The sequence below is a fragment of the Eulemur rufifrons genome, chromosome 7 (genome assembly GCF_041146395.1).
Source record: "Eulemur rufifrons isolate Redbay chromosome 7, OSU_ERuf_1, whole genome shotgun sequence".
Classification (NCBI taxonomy): domain Eukaryota; kingdom Metazoa; phylum Chordata; class Mammalia; order Primates; family Lemuridae; genus Eulemur; species Eulemur rufifrons.
In genome coordinates, this window is record NC_090989.1 from 199,570,398 (window position 1) to 199,579,737 (window position 9,340).

Below are 9,340 nucleotides of genomic sequence, written 5' to 3' on the forward strand. Positions count from 1 at the left end.
TGGAAGAGGCTGAAGCTCCCCCGACATGCAAATAAATACCAGAGCCCCCTCCAGACTGGGGCTCAGGGAACATTCATCCCCTCTTCTCCGGTCAGCTACATTTACTGATCCTTCCCTGTTCTTCAATTTTTCCACCTAAGGACCAACATCAGTCCTTCCTGTAAGCAGTTAAGCCCCCTGGTAACTACTGACGTCAGGGCAGGGGCGTTCACAGCACAGATGGCGGCCAGAGTACAGCAAATGACCTGCCAGGAAACACTGGGGACTAGGGTGAAGCACTAACAGTATTTCGTCCCTGAGAAAAATAAATCAACATGTGCTGTTGGCTGGTCTATGTATATTTTGTTGATCAATTAAAATCAGCTTTCACTGCGATTGGCTTTGTGGCTGAGGAGCCTGCTGCAACCCCAACCCCGACACTTCGTCCTCCGGCGGGGGCTGGGTGTGCCCCAGAGTGGGGTAGGGCTGGCACCTCCACGGCGTGGAGTCATGCTGGACCCACCCAGGAGCTTGCTCAGCACGCAACGGTCCTGAGCACTGTGACAAATCCCTACCATCAGGCCAATCCTCTCTTCAGATATCTTGATGTTTATTTCCTATCAAAACATACTAAATTAAAACAACATCATGTTAGATGACAGACCATAGACACAAATAGAAGCTTACAAGACCAAACAAAACAGTTGATAAGCAATAAAATGTACCCAGAAAAGAGCCCTTGTATAACTTTTCCATTGTGTGGTGGAGATAAGACAGGTCAGAGGTCGTACAAATTTCACCCGCCGTCGTGTTCAGGGAGGCCGTGCTTTTTAAAGAAAATGAGGGGAGTGGAGTGAGAGGAAACTCAAAATTGTATAAAAACTCTTATTCAAATAGGGTTTGATGGTTCCCTGGGAGTCAAACATAGTTTTCTTGAGAAAATGCTGGGTAAACCACACAGAGCTCAGCGAATACTTCCTGTTCCTTTCCCCTGAGAGCGGCTGGGCAGCCGCCCGCACCACCCGCAGGACAAGGCCCTGCTCAGAGGGGAGGCCCCGGCCCACCGCGCCCTCACCTGCCCCGACGCCTGCTGCGGGTGCCCCTGACACACAGGGTGCGGAGCCCCGCTCCTTCCAGGTGAGCCAGCGCACTGCAAGGTCCAGCTCCGAATCCTGACGGTGCAGGGGTGACGTGAACAATGACAATCCCAGGCAGGAGGGGCCTCGAGAGGCAAACATCACCCCGACGCCAGCGATCACCTGGCCACTCCAGCCCACGGCTAGTGAGGTGCTTTTTGTTTTCTAAGGTGTAAACATTTTGTTAATTTAGCAATCATGATTTGTGTAGAAAAATTAATACTTGTAGCACATGTTGCCTCTTTTGACTTCTAATTATTTTTAATTTAGTATTTATACCTACATAACAATGTAATTATATGTATTTGTCATCCTTAAATATTCCAGAAACATGAAAGTGAGTAACAGATAATAGATAAACATGCAAGCACATCCCACCTTCTCAGAACACTGACCCTGAGCACTTCCCAGCACGATCTCTCTTTGCCCGCTGAGGACACTGGCGTCCCCAGTGTGGCGTCCCTCGACCCCAGCCGTCGGGCATGCCGAACTGCACATGAACCCTGGTAGGCAGGTGTTTGCTTTGCTCTCTGTAACGCGCTATTAATTGTGTTGTAAAACACGCGTTCCTGTGCAACTTGCTCGTGTCCCTGAGCATTTTGTTTGAGAGATTTATTCCCATTATTAGAAGCAAATCTAAGTCTTTCTGTTTTTACTGCTTTTCGACTGTACTGCCATTTGTTTATCCAGTCTCCTTCTGATGGACTTTCAGCTTGTTTCTAACTTTATGCATTTAAAACATACTGCGGTGGATCCTCTGTGTGTCCTGCTTAATCTTAGACATTTTCTAGAATATAAACTCGAGAGGAGAACTGCTAAGCCCTAGGGCTTGTGCATTAGGTACTGCTTTTTCATGTTTGTTTATAATAAAAATTCCCTGGGAATATCACAGATGAGAAGGCCAAGCCACATTCACAGGTCCCAGACCTGCCTGCTGCCTGCATCTCCCCTCGGAGCTTTCCCACCTGTTCTCAGGAGTGGATTTGAGAAACAGCATCATGCTGAGATTCAGTGACTCTGTTGGGCTCAGAGATTTGGGGCTTTCTAACAAAGGCTAAAAATCATACTTGGTTCTCAAAGAAAAGAGCACCTAATTTAGGCATCGGTCAGTAGAGGTAAGTGAAATCATTCTGGGTGGATAGATGGCCACCAACCCTGCCCCATGGGCCTGGGATCCAAAGAGGGCAAGAGGAGCAAGGAGGACAGTGGGGGGGGGGGTGCCATAAGATGTATGTATGCATCTGTGCATGGGCCTGGATGTGTGTGTGTGTGCATGTGTATGTATGTGTATATGTGTATCTCTGTGTGCATGGATGTATATGTGTGTATGTATATGTATGCATGTACACGTGTATATGTGTACTTCTGTGTGCCTGTATGTGTGCATGTGTATGTATGCATGTACACGTGTGTATGTGTATCTCTGTGTGCCTGGATGTGTGTATGTATGCATGTGTATGTATGCATGTACATGTGTGTATGTATACCTCTGTGTGCCTGGATGTGCATGTGTGCATGCATGCATGTATCTGTGTTGCATGGACATGTGTGTATGTGTGTGCATGTGTGTACACAAGGTGGGGGAGGGGCAGAGTGTCACTGCATCTCTTCTTACCAAAATTTTTCCTTCTATTTGGCTGAATGGATTTTTCTGTCTACCTCTTTCAACATTTTTAAGTTACTTCTTTTCCTTTGTGACAGGAACAGGGTGTTGGTTGATTTCCTCTGACTTAGGCTAATGCCTGCTGGTCTCAATCCATCAGAAATGACGACGAGGTCATCCTGCTCTCAGAGCCATCGCTAGAGAGCCAGCTCCTCGCAGGCTGGGATACTGTCCCTTAGGGGGAGGGAGGTTGGGTAAGGGAAGATAGAGTTAAACGAAAAATATTAGCATCTCTCTAAAGTGAAGTTTGCCAGAGAAGCATCCTTGAGTTTATGGAAAGGAGGAAAGGACAGTTGCCAGGGGTGCTCACAGGATGCCGATGCTGCTCGGAGCCCGTGCACGCTGGCAGTGGAGCCGGGCGCAGAACGCTGACTTTCCTGGCAGCCGGGAGGCCTTCCCTCTGGAAACGCGCCAGCCCAGCAACCAAGAGGGAGCATCACTTCCGAGAGGCTTTTGTTTTTGTCTCCCTTGTGCTGGCAGGTAATCCTTCAGCATCTGGAATCTGGCCCTGGAGACATGGGCAGAGTTTATTTTAAGACTCAGCTAATCACCAAGGTCCACACCCGCCTGATAAGCAAAGCGCAAAGGTGGGTGAGTCCATTCCCAGAATAGAAACTTTTGGTCCTAGTATATGCAGCGTCCCCACATCCGTGGCTGAACGCGGGCTGTGCCCAGGAGGCTGTGTGCTCCCGAGCCAGCGCCACCTACGCTCCACAAATCACTGGTCACTTTCCTTCACAGTGCTCCCCTTGTCCTGCCATTGCAAAGAGGTGCAGCGTTTGCTCTCTGGGGCTGCCACCAGAGAAGGACGCTGGGCAAGCTGAGACAAGGCAGTCATAACCTGGCCCTGGACAAGAGGTCAGAGAAAGTTTCTGGCAGAAGAAAAGCCAGCTTGGAAAGAGACCGAGAGATGGGATGCCTGCCAGTGTCCCTGGAAAATGGGCACCAAAACGATGGTGGAGCAAGGCCACCGGTCCTGGTGCTGGGGAGCCTATGCTGAGTTTTGCCTCAGCTGATCTGCAGTGATGCAGAGCTTATGACACCTCACCGACTGGTTCTCACGCATCGGAATCTCCCGGAGAACTTTTGAAAATGCAGATTGCTGGGCCCCACCTCAGAGCTCCTGACTCAGCAGGTCTAGGGTGGGACTGGGGAATTTGTATTTCTCTGGTGCTGGCGCTGCTGGGCCTGGGACCACACTTCGAGAGCCACTGTCCTGTTGGGATAGATTTGTATTTTTAGTAGAGACGGCATCTCACTCTTGCTCAGGCTGGTCTCGAACTCCTGACCTCGAGTGATCCTCCCGCCTCGGCCTCTCAGAGTGTTCGGGTTGCAGGCATAAGCCACCGTGCCCAGCCCCTGTTGGGATAGTTTGTAAAGATCACGGTCCTTGTAGATCAGGGGAACCACCTGAGTCTACTGGAAGACCAGAGGGTGCATTGATAGCACCACCTCACTTCCAGCTTTACCCGGAACCCCAAAGAGAGCTACCCAAGAGAAGACCAGGCTGTCAGTGCCAGCCTTTCAGAGGAAAGAGCAGGAGCCGCAGGAAAGCCCCTCCTCATCTGCCACTGTGTCCACCCACCAGGGGAGGCATGGGTGGGGAGGGGGATCAACCCTCAGCTTCCCCACAGCCCCCCCACCAGGCTGAGAGTTCACAGCTAAACATCCATTCCTGTGTCCCCACAGAAAAATACGAGAAGCTAGAGCTTCTCAGAGCATTGTCCATAGACCACCTGGGAATATTAATTCAAAGTAAAAAACTGCTTCCTGAGACCAAAGGTTTGGAGCCAGAGCCCGAGAGCCCGCATTTGACAGCGTGCACGTTCCCATCCACCACTCCAGAGCCAAGAGGCAGCTGAGCCAGCCCTGTGTGTGTGGACCGTGACGCCTGCCACTCCCGCAGCTCTGCGCCAGGCTGCCTCACGCACTCCTGCGTGCTCAGCTCAGCTCTCAGCCCGCCTGGCTCTTCTGCGGGGCACGTGCAGAGCCATGGCATCCATGAGTCAGCATGCCGCAGGCGGAGACTGTCACTGCAGAGTAGAGAGCACCCTGGCTAGTGGCAGGGGCAGCCGGCAGCCAGAGGGCGCCCTCAAGGGCAGATGCACCCTGGGTTTCAACACTCGTACCCAAGGCACATTCATCCTGTGGGATGGGGGAAGTGGGAACACAGAGTTCAGATTCTTTGATGGATTAGCCACTCCCTTAGGGACCTGAAATCACATGTCATTTTCTGCACTTCAGAGAGGATGTGGGATGTGAACCCCACCCAAGGACGTGCACACTGTGACTTCCTGGGGACTTACTGGACCTCTGCGGGAAGAGCGGCAGGCTTGTGTTGTGTTGACTCCCTAGGAAAGAAGGAAAAGAACTTCCCTGGAGGGCAGGTGGTTCCAGGTCTGGTTCTCCTTTCTCCCAGGGGCAGGAATTGGCCCCTGTGTTAGGGAAAGAGGAGGGTGTCAGCCAGATGTGGGTGCCCCCAGACACCAGGCAAAGAAAGCACAGCCCCACGGCTCTCCCCTCTGGTGCAGCATCTGTGAGGCCTCAGAGAGTTTGGCACTATGAGTACCCTGGGCAGCCCACCCACTGCGTGTCTGCCAAGAGTCCTGTTTGCAGACACCCCACTGACGCACTGCTTAGCACACGACCAGCACAGACTTGTTCTAATCACCGACCAGTCTATCAGTGCTCAATACATACACACCAACTGGTGCTTCCAGGGATGTTGACACCTGCAAAGCTTATCTTCCATTCCTGAAAACAATGCAGAGGCATTAACCAGGGTCAAAACGCCATCTCAGCTGCTGCGCCCTGGGGAGAGCCCTCTGCAGGGAGCAGCTTCCCTGAATTCTTCCTGGTCCACAGTTGTCAAATGTTCTAACAAATTCTGCAAAATCAGAGTCTTGTATGTAGCCTCAATGCAAGCTATTAAAGAGCTAATTTTCAAGCTTTGATGAAGTTTATCCCTAAAACAAAGATTTTCCAATTTTATCAGCACGTTTTACTAACTTATGCTGCTTTACACAATTTACTAGGACTATAGTAATTTCCAGGCACTTTATACACTAGCCTATGTAAACAGTTAAATAGGATAGCATCTCCACCTCCTTTTTAAGAATATGATACAATATTACACAAGAATATTGATCACAGCAAGTATGTCATTTAACATGGATGATTGGATAATTTAGGAATGACATTGAGGATGACTTTTAAATCGAGTAGGAAAGCAAATGAGACGCAGAGTGGCCAAAGATAAAGATGGGAATCTCAGAACCACGTTTCTTTCCTGCGACATGAAGGGGGCCTGACTCATAATAAATTCTAAGGTACTTTGGCTTCTCTTCTGATTTAAAAAGCTCCCAAGGGTAGATAGTTCACTATCTCTCTCCTGTTGGCAGATAACTTGGAGAAGTCTGGAATGCAGGAAGTCAGGAGGAGGCCTTGGCCAGAAGCAGCTAGACGGTAGACTGCAGCCGCTCAGGCTCCCTTCCCCATTTCCAGGGGCATGCAGGGTGGGCAGCTGCAGCTTCAGGCGGGCCCCCTGGAGGGCCTGGTGCCCGGGGAGCTGCTCCTTCGAGAGGGGCCCTGGCAGGCACTAGGAACTCCCTGAGAGGCCCACGGCTTCCTGCCACACACGGGATCGAAACCCAACTCCTTACTTGGCCAAACATGACAGAATAATGGCCTCTCCAAGATGTCCATGTCCTAATCCCCAGAACGTATGAATGTGGTATTTTACACGGCAAAGGTTGCAGATGGAATTAAGGTTGCTGATCAGCTGACTTTGAAAAGGATGGGCTTCCTGGATTGTCCACGTGGAGAACAGGAGAAAGACCGGCCTCCCATGGCTGGTTTGAAGAGGGAGGGGGAGGAAGCGGCCATGAGCAGTGCTATGAAGGCATCCTCTAGAGACCGCAGAAGGCAAGGAAGCAGAGGCTGCCCAGGGCCTCCAGAAAGGACCCAGCCTTGCAAACACCTTTATCTTAGCCCAGTGAAACTTGTGTCAGACTTCTGATCTGCAGAACTGTAAAGTAATAAATTTGTGTTGTTTCAGCCACTAAGCTTGGGGTCATTTGTTACAGCAGCCCTAGGAAATTAATGCAAAGGCTTACAGAGTTTGTTCCTGACCTTGGCTTGTACCCTTCTCACCCTGGCTTCATATGCTCTGGGCAAACTGACTTTCTCACTCCTCCCGAATATGCCAGGCTAAGTCCTACCTCAGGACCTTTGCACTGGCTGCTCTTTCTGCTTGCACCATTTGGTCATGCCCCATCTTCTCACAGCTTGACCTTTCAGCCAGTCAGTGACAGTCAAAGTTAAGCAGATCACCGGACATGTTTTCCTTGGTCACTCAACTGAGATACCACCCAGTCACTCTCCACACGTCATGACAATGTTTTCTTGCAGCACTGGCGGGTTGGCAGGTGGAGAGGAAGGGACCCAGCACAAGCTCAAGGCTAGCATTCAGTGCATCTCAGGTGTTGCTATCACCATCCTCCCTCAACTAGATGTGCTCTTGTTGATTTTGTCTTTTATTTGATTGCTACTTTGTCTGCTCCTCCCTGGTCGGCTCTGTGCAATCTCAGTCTTAGGGAGGGACTGAGGGAGAGGCAGTAAATGATAAATGATTATGGAATAAATGGATTGTCCTGCCGGAATGAGGCGAAAGGGCTGAGTACACTCAGAGTGACTTCTGGCTCTAGCAGTGCATGATTGCATGTCATGAGCAGTAATAGACTTTAATCTCTCTTTGCCTGTGACGAAACATCTATCTCCCTTGGGAATCAACAGCTTAAAATAATGGCTCTGCTGAGGCAAGATGTTGCCCTGCAGAGGGGTGAGGAAAGGTGTGAAAGAGGAGGGCGGGAGGACTGCAGGTCTCAGAGCTGCGGTTCCGACTTCATGTGATTTGGGCAAAAGGCGCTCACCCATGGCATACCACCGCACACGTCACCACCCTACATGTGGCACAGACATGTGCCTGTGCAGACATAAACACTGTCTGTCACTCTTGGTTACTTTTAATATTTCTATCTGGCATTCTTGTTCCCATAGCCACTTTTTTCTTCTTTGCGCTTTTTCCTCTGGTGGGTTGAAACTCAGCGGTAAGCATAGTTTTGCAGGCTCCCTAGAACTGAGCCTGGTAAAAATAGACCCGCGGCTATATTGTAACATCCCAAAGATCCAGCCTGGCTGCAGAATGGGCTGGCATAGAATACCCAGGGCAACTGAAAGATGACCCCTGGAGGTCCCTGGGGGTCCCCACAGCCTTCACTTTCCCAAAAGTACAAGTTGGGCAGTTAAAATTTCAAGGGTACAGTTTTAGAAACATAATTGTTTTACTTCCCAGAGATGGTTACTCTTGTAATATACATATTTGAAATTAATGGCTAGCAATTAACACTTTAAAAAATGATTTTAGGCAGTGGTGGCTCACGCCTGTAATCCTAGCACCCTGGGAGGCTGAGGTGGAAGGATCATTTGAGCTCAGAAGTTTGAGACCAGCCTGAGCAAGAGCAAGATCCGGTCTCTACTAAAAATAGAAAGAAATTAGCTAGACAACTAAAAATGTATAGAAAAAATTAGCTGGGCATGGTGGCGCATGCCTGTAGTCCCAGCCACTCAGGAAGTTGAGGCAGAAGGATTGCTTGAGCCCAGGAGTCTGAGATTGCTGTGAGCTAGGCTGACACCACGGCACTCTAGCCCGGGCAACAGAGTGAGATTCTATCTGAAAAAATAAAAAGTGGTTTTAACAATATTAATTTTTCCAATCCACAAACATGGGATATTTTTTTATTTACTTGTGTCTTCTTCAATTTCTTTCATCAATGTTTTATATAGTTTTTCCTTGCTTAAATGCACTCCTAAATATTTTTTGATGCTATTGTAAATGGGATTGTTCTCTTGATTTCTTTTTCAAATAATTTGTTGTTAGTATATAGAAATGCTTCTGATTTTTGTATGTTGATTTTGTATCCTGCAACTTTACTGAGTTTGTTTATTAATTCTAAGTTTTTGGTGGCATCTTCAGGATTTTCTACATGTAAGATCATGTCATCTGCAAACGGAGAAAATTTTAGTTCCTTTTTTTCCAATTTGGATACCTTGTATTTTTATTTCTTGCCTAATGATGCTAGGACTTCCAGTACTATATTGAATAGAAGTGATAGTGGGCATCCTTGTCTTATTACTGATCTTAGAAGACACTATGCAAAGCGATCTATAGATTCAATTCAATCCCTATCAAAATTCCAATAACATTAATCATAAAACTAGAAAAAAATCCTAAAATTTGTATGGAACCACAAAACACCTCAAATAGCCAAAGCAATCTTGGGCAAAAAGAACAAAGCTGTAGGCATTACGTTTCCTGATTTCAAAATACACTACAAAGCTATTGAAAAAGTAGAGAATGTGCCACTCCAAAATATGCTCCCCTGGCCTATTGACTATGTTGAATTAAAGCCACTTTAAAACACAGCAGGTGCAAGAAGATCACTCCAACCTTCATTCTTTTTCTGAAAAGCAGGAGATGAAATTCCCATGTAAAACATATCCT